We start from the raw sequence: 16,684 nt of genomic DNA, 5'->3' as shown, positions 1-16,684 counted from the left end.
GAAGCTGGCCGGCGAGGTAATATGCTTTGAAATGCAGCAGCCTGATTCCCCCATCCTTGTAGTGCCGGTTCAGTGCGCCCAGTAAAATTCACCACCTCCCCACACCACCGATGAATCCCCTTACTACAGAGACAAGGTTTTAAAAGAACGACCCAGGCATACAACGGGCATGGCAGCACCACCATCTTGAGGAGCGCTACTCGGCCCATCATTGAAAATGGGAGTCTCTGCCAGTACGCCATGGATCTCTCAACTCTGCGAAGTGCACTAAACGTGTTTACTTCATACTCCTTCCTAGGATCATGATAAATGTCCACCCCCAAATACCGAGAGGTGTCCCCTGCCCACTACAGCCCCAAGTTCGGTAAGTGCCTCTGCTTGAGCTCTGCCAGACAGCCTCAACTTCTCTTTGCTTGTACTTATACCAAATAACCTTGCAAAGCCATCAAGCACTTCTGGCATATATGGCAAGTTAACTTCCAGGTCCTGCACTTAGAGCAACATATTGTTTGCATGAAGCGAGACCATGTGCATGCTTCCCCCTACCGGTATGCCCTCTTCCTTGAAGTCTGCTCTGAGGTAAGCCGTCAAGGGGTCCAATGCCAGAATGAACAAAATGAGGGAGAGCGGGAACCCCTGTTTGGTTCATTTACCAATTCCCACGCCTCAGACATGTCTCCTCATTCTCATTCGGGCTAACAGTTTCTTATATATCAAAAGCACCCATCGCACTCGAGTGGTGGCTTTCCTGGCTTAAGTATCGGCACTATGATAGAGTCCCGGAAGCTCACAGGCAGCAAGCCCACCTCAAATGCCTCCTCCAGCATCCGCAGAAGGTGTGCGTTGCAAGGTCTCCCGCAAACTCCCTGTAGAATTCCGCCGGGAAAGGCAGTGAGAGTATGGTCGCCTTCAGGTCCTCTTCAGTGAACGGAACATCAAGCATCTCTGCCTGCTCCTACTCCATGTGGGGCAGACCGATCTCCATCCAAACTTCCTGTAAGTCCCTAACACAGCCTTCCCCCCAGCATCATGTAAGCGCCGGTAGAACCGACTGAAGACTGAGTTGATCTCCCTCTGGGCCCTCCATTCCGCACGCATCTTAAATTGAGCTGATCATACCCCTCCTCTCCTAATCGTAGTCTCCACGTGGGGATTGTGGGTTTACACACGTCTCTCTGTCGCGTCACGGTCAGTGGTGCATGGTCTAAGAGGACTCTTGACTTGTAGTCAGCGGCAACAAATTCACCCTGGATCTCTGTGCCCGTGAGCATGTGATCAATGCGTGTGTGTACCCCATGCAGACTTGAATTATAGGAGTAGACTCTCCTATCCCCATGCAGATGCCTCCATGTCACACAATCCTAGCTTCCGCAGTAAGGTTCCCAGCACCTTAACTGGCAACGCCCGCATTCTGTGCCCATCGTCCGACCTATCTAGGGTACAACTAAAATGCCTTCCCCACAACCACAGGGCTTCTCTGTATGGTGCTAACCAGGGACCTAGTGACTTAAAAAAGCTGGTGACATCGTAATTGGGAGCATACGTGTTGATTATGAAAATCTCTCTCTGTTCCAGGAGCCCATATACAATAGTCATCCTGCCCTCAGTATCACACTTGCATTCCAGAGGCTTAAAAGATAATGAGAGGGTCACCCACATGAAGGTGCCTCAGGCATACGCCAAATACAGCGATCCGTGTACTAGTCCTCCCCACCCCCCACTTCTAAGCAATCGTGGCCAGTCTGGCAGCAGTGAGATGAGCCTCCTGCAGGAGGGCTACATGTACTCCCCTGCTCCTCAAGTATCTGTGTACCCTGTTCCGCTGAACAATGCTGTTCAGCCCCCTAACGTTCCAGGAGAAGACTTTGATGTTGCTGATCCCAGTTGTGCGCCTACCCCCCTCCTGGGCTTCCCACTCGCCCTCCCCGTTTCTCTCCCTCCTCCACTCCCTCACACCCCATCGAGACCGACGGTCGACCTCTGTCCAGCTCTGAAGCTACCTGCGTGTCACTCCCCAAACCTCTATCAGGCTCCATCCCAGGGGTTTCCCTGTATGTTTGTGCTCCATGCAGGAGCACCACAGGCAGGTTGCAGGACAGGTCAGCATGCAGTTTAACCCAACAGAACATTTTCCCCAAGCCCAAAAATCCCCAACAAATGCCAAACAGCTCCTGGCTCGTTCAGGCTCGGCTGCTTCTCACGCTTAACCAGTGCTTCACCCCCCTACCTGCCGGTCTCATGTGCAGCATCAGGATGCCTCTAACGTCTACCCCAAATGAGAACAAGAGTTCTCGAACTGGGTATGCAGTGCCAGTCAATGATCCACTTGCACCGCGGTCCCAGAATTCAGCTTACCCCTTCTCATCTTCCTAGTGAGGTGCACAGTCTCCCCCTCCCACGGTATGCTTATTACATGTCACCCTAATGCGTGTTGCCTAGTGGCCGAGCATGCCCGCTCCATCAGGGGGCATCCCTATTCTCCAGCATGGGGTCTGGCATGAATTCACATGCTCATGAATATTCCCCGTCGTCAGGCTCAGAATCCTTGGTAAAAGAAAAAATCGGTTTCAGTTTTGTTTCTGAACTGTCTTTCTCCTAATAACCAATCACTGGTCTCTGGGTCATACTGCCCTCAGCCAATGACTGCCCTCTACCTAAGCCCCTCCTCTGGCAGCCATCTGCAGATTTTTACCGCACATTCAAGTGTTGGGAGTCCTCGTGCTTAGCTCTCGAGCTTTTACTGCATATTGCGTTTTTTCAAAGAGTTTACTCTTCTATTTTTCGGTCAAATCAAACCTCAAGCTACACCGATTCATCTTCCGATTAACGGGGACCCGTTTCGGAAATCTCTACGCCCCTCAACGGTGAGTTTTAGTCAAATTTCACTTCTTGCGGATTCCAGAAGATCTTGGAGGCCTACCCCTCGTGGTCATGGCCGAAGACAAAGCAGACTCAATTCCTCTGTTTAGGATCTTCCCAGGATGTGGACTACAGAACGTCTTCAAGGAGGATGGGCACTCCCGGTGCCTCTACTGCCTGCACGCAGGTAAATAGCATGTCGAGGAGACCTGTGCGTTCTGCAAGGTCATGTTGTCCCGTACCATGAAGGACTGTCACAAGCGACTCAATGACTAACTGACTGGAGTGGAAGAGCCCGGCGGCAGGTAAGCCCCAGCAACGTACTTCTCCCAAGAGAAAATCCGAGTGGTCTTCTAAGACCATTGAGGGCGCTACGGCGACGGGGGCCGACCATAAGGCAAAACATAGAAAGTCCGCGGACACCGGGAGCGCCGTTGGCATGGGCTCCTCGGCTGCCAGGCCAACCGCAGCATCGCAGACGCCGTCAACCACGAGCCAACGCTCCGGCTCGACGAAAAGGAAGTCTGAAAGCCCGGGTAAGCTCCTGGAGAAGGCCCGGTCATTTCCGACGGAGAAAGCAAAAGGGGAGCGAGGCGGTGGCCCTCCCCCCCACAGTGAAGGCCTCAGATGCGCCTACGGTCGTGAAGGCCCAGGTTCACCAGACTAAGGCTTCGATTGAGGGAGTGGTAGCGTCCCTTGCGAAGACCGCAGAGGTGGCCCCAGTGGAGATGGCCCCAAGCCAAGAGTTTCCCTGCCCAGCCGGAGGGAATCTTCTTTCACGCCCATTGATAAGACTCCCTTGAAGCCCCTGGGCGAGAAGAAGTGGGGGACACGATAGTCCTAACGGACTCAGATATCTCCTCCGAGGACAAGCTTTCGGGCACAAGTCAGTTATTGACAACAAGTTAGTCTAGGCCAGAGCCTACGGGAAGGATCCCGACGAGGCGAACTTGGAGAGCGAAGAGGGAGACGACGAGGAACGGCAGATCTACGAGGAGCCAGAGGACACTATGCCGCTGCAGATGTTCCCGTCGCAACCGCTGCCACCACCGATAGAAAGGTCGGAGGACATCTTGCTAGCCTTGCACACACTGTGTACAGAGAAGGACAAGTATGCCTTTGCCTCCCGCGGACGATCCAGCGGCGCCTGGACCGTCGGGGAGTCCTCCATCCAAGCAGAGACGGGTCCATCCATCCCCGCCCTGCCATCCTTCACCTCCCACGTCATGATCGCTAGGGCCTCAGAGCTTTTCCAGCTATGCCCCGAAGAGCAGAGCTTTTTCAGCTATGCCCCAAAGAGCAGAAGGAGGGATTCCTTTATCAGTGACGAGAGGCCAAGAGGAAGACTGTTCTCTCGGTCCCGCTGTTGGACGACATCTGGGACGAAGGGTTTGCCCTCCTGCAGAACCCATCTTCGGCCCCGGCGAAGAGAGACCGGTACGAGAATAAGTAGCAGGTCCCAAACTCTGCACCTATGTGCCTCAGAGCGCAACCATCCCCGGATTCGGTGGTCTCCGCAGCGGCCAAGAAGAAATCTGCTGGGGGGACGGCATAGATTTCCACTTCCCCGCCGGACGGTGTGGGCAAGAAGCTGGACACCATGGGGCATCTGGTCATCTTGGCGGCGACGACCATTAACGCGGCCAACGCTCGCGCTATCGTGGCCTGCTACGATAGGGAGCTGTGGCTTAAAATTGCCCCCCTCCTGGACTTCCAGACGACAAGAAGACGGAAGCCCTTCAGATCTTGCAAGAAGGCGAGGTGGCCTCGGACAACGCCATCACTGTGGCCACGGACATCGTCAACACGGGTTTCCGCCAGATGGGCATCTGCATTTGCCTTTGCCGGAGTGGCTGGCTCAGAGCCACCGATTTCCGTCAGGACGTACAGACGAGGGTACTGGACATGCCCTTCGACGGGAACAACTTGTTTGGCAAGGCAGTGGATGAGTCACTGCAGGCCATCAAGGCAGACACCGAGACGGCCCGTCCCTTGGGCATGCTCCATCAACGACGGCCGTCCTTTCGGCCCTCCGGAGGCAAGTCACAAGGTGCCTCCAAAGGATTCGGCGGCAGCTCCTCTTCATACCGCCCGTTCTTTGTCCCAGGAAGCCTTCAGAGGCCGCAGCAAGGACAGAGGACATCATCATCGTCGTCACCAAGGGGCCCAGGGTGGTAAGGCCTCAGCGAAGCAGGACTGAACCGCCCGTGATGTTGGGCCCCCACCTGAGCAACCCGGTGGGAGCCCGGCTGGTGAGCTTCATCAGCGTGTGGAAGTCCATCTCCACTGGCACACTCTGGAGTTTCAAGGGAAGTGTCCCCGTTTTCCACCGGTGGCCAGGAAAGAAAACCACATTCTGCAGTTTCTGGTGCGAGAAGACCGGCAGTTGGCGGCCCATTCTAGATGTTCGCCGCCTCAACAAATACATAAAATCCCAGATGTCCCGGATGGTCACCCTCCAGCATGTGCTGGGACAGCTGGAGGGAGGGGACTTCCTGTCGTCACTGGACTTGGAGGATGCCTACTTCCACATCCCCATTCACAAGGGACATCAAAGGTTTATGTGCTTCGTGGTCCAAGGGCGGGACTACCAATTCAAGGCCCTTCCCTTCGGGTTGAAGTCAGCCCCAAGGGTCTTCACCAAGTGCCTTGCACCGGTGGCGTCGCGGCTGCGCCTGCAGGGGATACACGTCTACCCCTACCTGGACGATTGGCTCATCCGAGCGAAATCAAAGGAACTCGCCGTCGGACACACATCGAGGACCGTCCGCCTGCTCACGGAACTGGGGTTCTCGATAAACTATGCGAAGTCCTGCTTGGAGCCATCTCAGGACGATCAGTTCCTGGGTGCCAGACTCAACACGGTGGCGTGCCTAGCCACACCGTTGGAGGACTGGATAAAGGTCATCCTGGGCAAGGTAGAATGGCTGTTGTCCATGAAGGTTGCCAGGGTGAGGTCCATCAAGTCCCTGCTCGGCATGATGTCGTCATGCATCTACCTTATCCGGCTGTGCAGGTTAGAGACGTGGCCGCTGCAGTAGTTTCTCGACGACCGTTGGAGGCAAGCAGCGGGAAGCTTCGAGGACAAGAACACCCTCAACGAGACATTCCGTTGAGCGATTTGGTGGTGGAGTGTCCGTGCGCATCTCGCAGCGCACAGACTGACGCCTCCCTGGAGGGATGGGGCACAAATACCGGAAATCTCCTCACAAGAGGCCTGCGGCTCCCAGAGGAGAGAACGTTGTACATCGTTCTGGAGCTCCGAGCCGTGTTTTGGGCCCTGAAGTCATTCCTTTCGTCCCTCAAGGGTAAGGGCGTGCGGGCTTCACTGACAACACTACCACGATGTTCTACATTCAGAAGCAGGGGGGCACCAGATCCCCAGCTCTCTACAAAGAAGCGCAGGACCTGTGGCACTGAGCCGTCGCCCAGAGGATGTTCCTGGTACCCTTTCATCTGGCAGGAGTGAAGAACACTGTGGCTGACTCACTCAGCAGGGAGCTGCGCTCTTGCCACGAGTGGGAACTTCGACAGGATCAGGTGAACATACTGTTTCAATGATGGAGCAATCCCCAGATCGATCTGTTTGCGACAGCGATGAACACCAAGTGCTGAAGGTTCGCCAGCAGGTTTCCCCAGCCGGGGAGCATGGGTGATGCATTCTCATTACCCTGGGACGGCCTGTTACTCTATGCGTTCCCACCGTTGCCGTTGCTCCTACGACTCATCAGTCAACTGAGACGGTCCTGGTGCAAGATGACTCTCGTCGCACCGGCATGGCCGAGGCAGATATGGTACCCGGACCTTCTGGACATGTCAGCGTCCCCTCCAGTCAAGCTTCCGGCAGACGCAGATATTCTCGCCAGGGAAGGAGGCGCGATTCTGCACCATGACCCGTCGTCGCTGAACCTGCAGGCCTGGCTCCTGCAGCACTAGAGTTTAGAGGATACAAGATCCCGGTGGACTGCAAGGAGGTACTTGCCAAGGCCAGGGCTTCTTCGACTCTTAAGTGCTATGGACCTAAATGGAAGAGGTTCACCGTCTTGTGCCGTGCACAGAAGATAAACCCTCTACGGATTACGGCCCTTCAAGTGCTGCCGTACTTGCTGTCGCTGGCCAAGGTGGTGCTGGCACACGCCTCTATCAAGATCCATCTGACGGCTATCTCCCGCTACACCAGAACTCTAGGGGGCGATCGTCGCTGTGGTCGCATCACCTGGTTAAGGAGTTTATGAAAGGACTTTTCTGCTCATTCCCGCCGGTGAAGGCTGTGGCCTCGGCGTGGGAACTGAATGTGGTGCTGACTAGGCTCATGGGTCCCCCATTCGAGCCTCTGCATTCAGCACCTCTGAAATTCCTGTCATGGAAGACGGCATTCCTGGTGCCCATCACCTCCGCACGATGAGTGGGAGAGATCCAGGCCTTCTCCTGTAAGCCTCCGTACTTGACTTTCCACGCAATAAGGGTCGTGCTGAAGACGCACCCCTCCTTCATGCCCAAGGTGCCGTCGGACTTCCATCTCAAAAAGCCCTTGGTGTTACCAGTTTTCTTCCCGTCGCCTTTGTTGCCGGCTGAGAGGACTTTGCACTCGCTGGATGTGGCGAGAGTGCTGAAGTTCTACGTGGACCGCACAAAGAGTTTTTGGAAGACGTCACAACTGTTTGTGAACTTTGGCTCTGTGAACCCACGGAAGGCCCTCTCCAAGGCCTCCATTTGCAGGTGGCTCTCCAGCTGCATCACGCACTGTCACCGGTTGGCAATCCGACCGTGGCCTGGCTGTCCGAGAGCCCATTCGACCAGAGAGATCACTGCAACTACGGCGTTCCTGTCTGTTGTGCTCCTGCTGGACATCTGCAGGGCTGCTACGTGGAAGTCGACGCATACCTTCACGAAATTCTACTGTGTTGACCGGGATTCCAGGGAGGAGTCCAGAGTCGGCGCAACCTGTTCGCTTGAAAGTGAGCCTGGTGAGGAGGTAAGAGATGCTTAAAGGAATGGTTCGCCCAAAATGTTTTATTTAAAAAATAGATAGGCAACATAAAAAAAAAACGATTGGCGTTTTTTTTTTCGTTGAAGTCCCTATGTAAAATTTTGAGCAATTCAAACTCAAAGATGGCACATGGGGGCATCCATTTTGTGAAATGGATGCCCGCCGCTGTGCTCGCTTTGGCTTTTGCGGCACTAATGAAGGAAAAGCCAGCCAGCTGTAGTAAACAAAAGCTACCAGTGGGTGGCTTTTCCTTCATTGGTGCTGTTCGCGGAGGACGGGGACCGGAGACTACAGGCAGAAAAGCTGCAGCTGCATCTCGATAAGTGCTATTGTTTTTATCGCTTTTGAAGCGACCGCAAACATAAATACAACGTTATTGTGTTTGAAAACGCTGCGTTTTTTCTTTCTAAGTTTCTCAGGCTCCTCCGGGTCGGAGGAGCCTGAGAAACTCAGAAAGAAAAACCGCAGTGTTTTCAAACACAACCGTGTTGTGTTTCTGCCTGCCGTGGCTATCACTTTGGGTCTCCGGTGCTCCCCCATGGGAGCACCGGAGACCCAAAGTGAAAGCAAAGGCAGGCAGAAACACAACACGGTTGTGTTTACATGCCGCGGTGTTTCTGCCTACAGCTGATTTCCCATTTGGGGCTCTCGGGCTCCCCACAGGGGGCCCGAGAGCCCCGAATGGGAAATACTAAATGCTGCAGAGATTTAGGCAGAAACACAACGCGGTTGTGTTTGAAAACGCTGCGTTTTTTCTTTCTAAGTTTCTCAGGCTCAGGGGAGCCTGAGAAACTCAGAAAGAAAAACCGCAGCGTTTTCAAACACAACCGTATTGTGTTTCTGCCTGCCGTGGCTATCACTTTGGGTCTCTGGTGCTCCCCCAGGAGAGCACCGGAGACCCAAAGTGAAAGCAAAGGCAGGCAGAAACACAACACGGTTGTGTTTACATGCCGCGGTGTTTCTGCCTAAATCTGCTTTCCCATTAGGGGCTCTAGGGCTCCTCGTGGGGAGCCCTAAAGTCCCAAATGGGAAAGCAGATTTAGGCAGAAACACAACGCGGTTGTGTTTGAAAATGCTGTGGTTTTTCGTGACAGGAATGGTCTGGCTGTGTTAATCATTTTGGTGTACTAGGCCGATGAGGTGGCAATGGAATTCACTTATCTGTCTGTGGTGAGGTTTGAGTCTAGGTAGACGCCAAGTGTTTTAACATTGTTGGAAACCATGATAGGCGTGTTGTCGCTAGTGAAGGAGTATTCCTGACAAGGTTACCCAAGGTAGTGGGTGAACCGATGAGTAGGATCTCTGTTTTTTCGCTATTAGGGCACAGCCAGTTGTCCGCCATCTAGGATTGGATGGTCTAGTAGATGGCAGTGAGAATAGACATGTCTGTTTTATAGTCCCCTGTGAGTGGGATTAGCACATGTGTGTCATCTGCATAGTTGATGTATGAGATGCCCAGGGAGTCCAGGATGCTAAACCGAGGTCTAGTGAAGAGGTTATATAGCGTTGGCACTATGCAGGACCCTTGTGGGACTCCACATTTGATGAGGCTGGGGATGGCGGAGGCTGAGTCAGAGAAGACTTTCATAGCCCTTTCTTGGAGGTTGAAGCTTGGATGCTACTCGTGATGAGAATTTAGAAGATGTAATGTTTTTCAAATTACGAGTGAGTTTTCGCAGGCACAGGTTGGCGTTGAGTTTATGTGGAGGACCAGGTAGTGAGATTTTTGCCTGGATAAGAGAGCGATCAGACCATATACATTGTGTAACCAAGATGTCTGAAATAATAGCATTTTGTGAAATAAGCCAGTCAAGTGTGTGCCCACTCTTTTGTTGGGTGTTTTAATCCACTGGGTTAGTCCTATAGTGGTGATCGGGTCCTCTAGACTGAGTCCTATTTTGTCAAGATGGGCGTTGGCCCAGTAGTTAAGTTTGCCCATGATAAGAGGGCTTTTACTTTGACCGATTTGTGTTATAAGGTCAATGAGTTGTTCTTCGAAAAGGGGCATGTTCTTGGGTGGCCGATAGACAGTGAGTACATTAAGAGAGGTATTAAAGGACGTCTTAATTTTTACCCACAAGGATTCACAACCATCGGGTGAATTGTGTGGTAGTAATGACAACTTAGGCTGGATTTGCCCTGAGTGCGATCTGCTCTAAAGAGAGTATATTCATCTGGGGTTGAGAGAGTTGCTTGAGTGGGCAAGTTGGAATTGAGCTATGTTTCAGTGATACCGAAAAAGTCAAGGTTGCAATTATTGACATGGTCTCCTTGTCTGGAGAACACAAACATTGTTTCCCTGTCTCTATAGTTCAAAAGCTTCTCAATCAGAGGTCTTGGAGGTGCCCCTGGTGGGGTCTTCTGGCTAAGACCTGTGGGCACATTCCACCTTGAAGCCCTGCGACAGGGTACCCGTTCCAACCTCCTGCAGCATCATGTTCTCCACATTTGTCGGGGGGGTCCTTACTCTCCGTTCCCTCTGGCAATCCTAGTATCCGTACATTCTGTCGCGCTCATCCCTCAGCGTCCTTGGCTCTGTTCTACAATGCAGCCACCTTTAGCATTAGCTACCGCAGGGCAGGGCCCCTGCAATATTTTGCTTATTTTTGTCAGCTTTTGAATCAACTAACTGCACTCTCTGCGCCAGCGCCCAGACGTCCTGTCGCAACAGAGGCTCATCTATCCCCACTCTCCATCATGATATCAAGCATCGCGATTACTTTCAAAATGTGCTTCTCTTCAGCTTTTGCCTCCAACTGCGTGGTGCAGCCTTCTTTCAGGGTCTCTCTGCCTCCCTTCCCTTTGCGTGCGAAAGCTTCCATTCTGGTTTGTCTGGTTTTTCCTTTATTCTGTCTGGCATGTGCGTGGAATACTCTCCTCGTGGCACTGTCCCCAGCTAGTGACCGCTCACCCAGTTCCACCCCTGCGGTGTAGTTTTTGTTTTCAGGTCCCGGCCTAACCTTAGAGGTCTATTACCCCATTACAGAGGGAGTGTCTCCTAGTGGTGCCCTGGTGCAGTGCCTCATCTGCTGATTGGTTTAATCCTGGCGTCAGCCTCAGCATGCAGAGAAGTCCAGAGGGTACAGGTGCCCACTACACAGGCCTCATCCAAGGCTCCTGGGTGCCAAATGGCCTCCTGGGGAGCCTGGCCCTTTTAATCTCCCACCCCACACTCTTCTGCGCACAGCATCCCCAGCTCCCCCACTCCCAGCACCCACCTGTAGGTTCCGTGGGGCTGGCAGCCTCTCCTGTCTGCAGCCAACTATAGTGCAGAGATGCCTGCTGCTGCTCTTCTCCAGTGCCCCGGAGAAAGGCTGTACTCCTGGCCTGGTGGGTCTGTTCTCCTCAGTCTGCCCTCTGTATCACAGGTGTCTAGGCTGCCCACCTTGCCACCAGGCACAAGGCTCAGTTCTCCTTGTGAGCCCCAGCCTGCACTCACCCAGTCCAGCAGGACTCCGCTTACCAGGCAGCCGCTGCCGCCCCTCCTCTCAGTATTCTCACAGTGTTAGTGGCCGACACGTTGCTCTGAGCGCCCCGCTGTACGCCGCTGGATCTTTGGGTGTCTCAGCTTGGCTTATGGTCGGCCTCCCATGCGGAGCAGAGCCCCTCTCGCCTCTTCTACCCCGCTCTCACTTTCAATGCCGCCTGGGTGCCTTTGTCCATCCCACGGCTGTTCCCACAGGCAGGCCAACTCTCTGCGCACTGGCGTCGACTGTTCAGGGAGCAGCGCACTCACCAGCGGCTCCCCACTGTCCGCCTCAGTATCACTGCAGCTCTGGCCGCCTGGCCACTGTGCAGATGTGTGTTCCACAGTCGCAGCCGCGCTTTGGTGCTCTGCGCCCCAGCTTCTCCTCTGGGATCTTCACTCCACCTTGGAAGCATATATGCAGCTCTGCCTCCACAAGCGCCGTTATGCCTCGAGCCGCTCCTGCTTTTCATTCACTGCAACGTTATGCCCAGTGGTGTATCTCATGTGCCCCTGTCACTATGCTCAGGCCATGGTATCCCTGTTCATGTGCATTCATCCCGAGATCTTGCAGGATGCATCTTCACGTACCTCCTTTCGTTAGAACAAGTTAGCTCCCTGCATTATGAAGTCTCTGAATTTGGTTGGTCTTCTCTTTTCTTATTTGGGACGATTCGGGTTGATTGCTGGTTTTCGGGTCGGCGTGTTCATGCCTGATGTCTCAACTGAGCCTTTGGCAGCTGGAGTTACTTCTTGCTGAAGGCGTAAGGCTCATCATGCCACTCTCACCTTGGTTCTCTTTTTCCCTATCTTCGTCCCTTGCAGCTCCAGACAGTCGGTAGATTGCCTTGCTTCGTTGGTGTCTCCTATTCCTGTACAAGTGCAGCTTGATGGCATTTTCTTCTTAAACATGGCCACCCTTTCTAGATTCCACCTTTTTCAGTTGTCGGTATAGACGTGATTAGTGCCTTTTCTGGTGATATGATATGGCATTTGTAACGTGCCTATACACAGGTGTTTCAAGGCGCTACGAGGCAAGGAAGGGGGAGCAGAGGGAGGACATAGACAACGATCTTACTAGGCCAAGTGAAATTGAGATCACGCAAGTGCAGGGAAGGGGGAGGGGAAAGTGCCTGGGGAAAGGGGAGGGGTCAGTGCTGTACATGTGATCAAAACAATAACAAGAAGTGCGGCCAGCAGGTGCAAGGGTAAGTGCAGACAGCAGGTGTCCAAAAGTGCAGGTAAGGGGTCTGTATCTGTAACCCTACAGTCCCAAGTGCAAGGGTTGCTGGGAGGCAGTGCAGGTGTGCAACTGGGTGGGTAGAGACCTGGTACCGGAATCAGAGGGTAGTCAGGTGACCAGTGCAGCATCAGACAGGAAATCAGCAGGGGAGAGGAAGAGAGAAGGCAGAAGCAAAGAGGAAGAACTTGAGGTGCTGCCGGAACCAGAGATGGTTCTCCTCAAGTTTCAGAGAGGCAAGGAGGCTGTTCCAGAGGGAGACCCCAACTGGTTGCTTGGAGAAGCGACTGACCCTGAGGGAGTTGGAGGTGCGAAGAGCTCGAGTAGGAAAGTATTTATGAAGAGAGAGTTGGAGCTATTGAGGTCCCAGGCCCCAGAAGCCCTTGTGGACAATGCAGAGGGTCTTGAACTTAAGGTGACTTCAATGGCCTGGCTCTACTTGGACACAATTTTGGTATCATTGTGGGGTAGTCGTATTTTTACTAGATCCCCTTCATTGACTTCAGTACGGTGTACGGCTCTGCGAGTGTCATTGTGTGCTTGTCTGTATTCAATGTCATTGTCCTGCCTAACTTAGTGTAGCCACGGGGTTCAAACTTGGATGTTGCCCTTCTCCCTCTTTACATTTGGAACAGCGATTCTCCTGTAATGGCAATGGTGATCAGCCGGTGTGCCGCCACTGCCTCTTTCACTGTCTTATAGGGGTACACCCCTGCTGCACTTGTAGTTGTAGGGCTTCTTTGACGAATTGGTTTGCTCTTTCCACCGAACGGTTTCCTTGTGGGTGGTAAAAACTCGCTCTCAATTGTTGAATGTTGTGCTTCTTGAGAAAACTTTCCATGTCTCTCGAGACCAACTGAACTCTGTCTGTCACAATTTCTTTGGACAAGCCGTCTCTTTAAAAGACTGCATTGAGGACATTGATGACTGTGGCTGTGGTGATGTCCGGTACGAACTCTACTTCCACCCATTTTGACAGATAGTCCACAATGACCACTCCATACTTGTTGTTGATCGCCACCCCCCCCGCCACCAGTAGGCATCCCGCACTCTGCATCATGTCATGTCATGTTGCTACCAAGGTGACCCGCATGGTCTCTGCGTAGTATGACTTTCCTCAAACCTCTGCGGGGAATAGCCTGATCCCTTCTCATCAGCAGACCGCCTATCTCTGTGATTTCTTTGTTGACCTTTCCATTTCGGGCTCATTCCGATACTCTGCTCAGGGAAATCGTCTTGCCTCATTTCTCCCTTCCAATGGGACTCACTCATTTCTCTGAATTCCCTATTCCTTAGGTCCCCAATGGACGCTACAATGCCCTCACCCTCGAGGAACGTGGGGCCTGGGATTTTGTGATCAAGTAATCTCCACAGTTTGCCTGGGCGTTCTTCCAGCCAGCGATGTGTGTGATCATATGTGTATTCCTGCAGTTTCGCTGCGATTCTTGCCAGTCATGGCGTTGCAGTATTTGTCCCTCCGGGACTCAACATGTTCACCAAGGTCTTGAGGTCTGTGGCCAGGCAAAACTTGGTGTCCCATACATATGACCTGAAGAACTCCACGGCCAAGCACACCCGAGCATCTCTTTCTTGACCGTGTAGTAATTATTTTCAGACTCGGACATCGCTTTGGACGCAAAGTCGACTGTTTTCATGTCTCCCCTTCATTGGTTGAGTGCGGCTCTTAGCACAAAGGCACTGGCATCGATCGTCTCATACTTTTTCCATTCAGGGTTGAAAGGTTTCTAACATGGATTGTGCAGGATCCTCTTTTTGACTTCATTGAATACAGCCACTTGCTGTGAATCCCATGTGTACTCCGGCCCCTTCCTTAGTAGCTCCCTCAATGGAGAAGTTGTCTCAGAGATTCTGGGTACACATTTGACATAGTACTCTGCGAGTCCCAAGACCGACCGAAGTTCATCCTTCGAGGTCGGGCCAGGGCATCAACAATGTCTTGTAACTGTCTTTTTACAGGCTCAACCCTTCAGTTGAGATCCGGCAGCCCGGGTACTCCAGTTCTTGCACCCCAAATACGCATTTTTCCTAGCGCAGACGGACTCCTGCATCTTGGAGCTTGTTGAAGACTTGTCTTAGCACCACATCATAGGTCCTCTCTTCCTTGGGATACACCAGGATATCGTCCTGAAAATAAGACACATTGTCGATGCCATGGAGCAGAGAATTAATTCTCTGGAATGCTGATGCTGCTGACTACAAACCGAAAGGCATGCGGGTATACTGGTATATGCCGAACGGCGTGATCAATGCTGTGAGGGGGCGAGATGTTTTATGCAGGTCTATCTGATGGTAAGCCTCACGCATGTCCAGTTTGGAAAAGATTTGTGCTTCTTTATTCATCTGAATTATTTGATTTGTGCTTGACAAGGGAAAACTGTCTGTGACCACCTCCAAATTGAGGCTTTGCAGGTCATTGCACACTCTTAAGTCGTTTGATGATCTCTTTTTGATGAGGACAATGAGACTTAGCCATTCTGAGGATTTAACTGTCTCAACCGTGCCCTCTTCAACCATCTTGCGAAGTTGGGACTCCAACGCCGACCTCACCATCGCTGGGACAGGTCTGACTCTGTGCTTTACTGGCACGGCATGCAGCTTCAGCCAGATCTTGTGGACATAGTTCTTTATCTTCCCTGTTAGTTCAGAGATCAACTCGGGAAAATCATTATGTAAATTTGACGCTCCTACTGAGGAGACCAACAACATTTGGTGGGCAGTGCTGGGGTACAACCATATACTCAATTTATGCCGATCGTCCCGTCCCATCCCATCCCAGCACTGCACGGCCTTCGGTTGAAAAATAAACTTTTGTTGTGGTCTGTCCTTGAATTCAGGTTTCGCCTTGATGTATCCCAAGAGGTCCCCCTTGGCCACCCTGAAGACTGTGGGCTTGTGCTTGGTGGTTTTGGTCTCTACGAAGTCACAACCCTCCATATTTTGGTAGGTCTGTATGGGGAGGATAGTCGGATCTGACCCTGAGTCGGCCATTACATTGGTTTTACTCTCGTCTACTTTAACAATGCAATGGGTTTTCTCCCTCCTGGCGCGTGTCGAAATTACCACGATTACTGAGGATCTGTCTTCTACTTCCTCCACATCACTCGTACCTATGTCACCCTTGATGTACGCAACTTTCTTTTCTCTCGAGGTGCAGGCAACAGCAACGTGACCAAACCTCCTAAACTTGGAGCACTCTTTGTTCCTGGCAGGGCAGTCCTTATCATTGGCCAAGTGCCTGATGCTGGCGCACCTGTAACATTCCTGGGGCTCTCTCCACGTGGGTCCTCTCTCTTTGGTGAAGTCTGAAGAATGTTTGTCCTTGCATACTTTCCACTATACTGCTGCCATTTCGGGAGCTGGCGTAGTCCCTCCCATTGCCTTGCGTCTGCTTGACGTTTCCTCTTCGTCTCTTGCTATCTGAATTGCCTTGTCCAGGTCCAGCTCTTTCTCCTGTATGAATTTGTCCTGAACTTTGCTGGAATTTGTGTGTACAACTAACATGTCACAAATGACCTGCTCCACATTGTCCCCAAATTCGTATAGAGCTACCAGCTCTCATGCGGGTGATATAGTCGTCAGCCGTCCCACTACTTCTTGCTTCCTTGTATGGAATTTGAGCCGGTGTAGGACCAAATTTTCTTTGCTGGAGAAACGCTTTATGATATGCCTCTTTGTACATGTCGTCTGCATCGCACGCAGCTGGCTCAGTCTTTAAGCACTTGAAAATGCGTTGCCCTTCTACACCCATAGCTTTGAGTAGCATGACCTTTTTCCAGGCTGATGTATAGACGGTACCTCCCAAAGCCTCCAAGTAAGTAGTAAATAACGGCTCCCACTGTTGGCAGGGAATGGCAGTCCTGCCTGGGGACTGGAAGAAGGTGGAGGCGGCGTAGCGCCTTGCGTGATTACTGCGTTGGTTAGTCACTGGTCCTCTTTGCCAATTATGTGGTGGCCCAATGAACATCGGACACCAGATTGGAGGTAAGGTGGTTTATTGAGCACCTTGAATAATACAGAGTATAGCTGTAATAATACAGAGTATAGCTGTACTCCGTTTAGTCCTTATAAGGTCAGTGCAGTTGGCTTCACTGCACTGAAGCATTGATCT

At 52.3% G+C, this 16,684-nt stretch overlaps 1 protein-coding gene across 6 annotated transcripts in view; it reads left to right on the top strand.

Annotated features, from left to right (window-relative positions):
* ATP2C1 (ATPase secretory pathway Ca2+ transporting 1) overlaps positions 1 to 16,684 on the top strand; it is a 1,883,161-nt gene that overhangs the window by 899,707 nt on the left and 966,770 nt on the right. The window lies entirely within an intron of this gene.

The sequence above is a fragment of the Ambystoma mexicanum genome, chromosome 2q (assembly GCF_040938575.1).
Source record: "Ambystoma mexicanum isolate Mex_15411 chromosome 2q, UKY_AmexF1_1, whole genome shotgun sequence".
Classification (NCBI taxonomy): Eukaryota; Metazoa; Chordata; class Amphibia; order Caudata; family Ambystomatidae; genus Ambystoma; species Ambystoma mexicanum.
The sequence above is the reverse complement of the archived record's forward strand: the minus strand, read 5'-3'. Positions and strand labels throughout refer to the sequence as shown.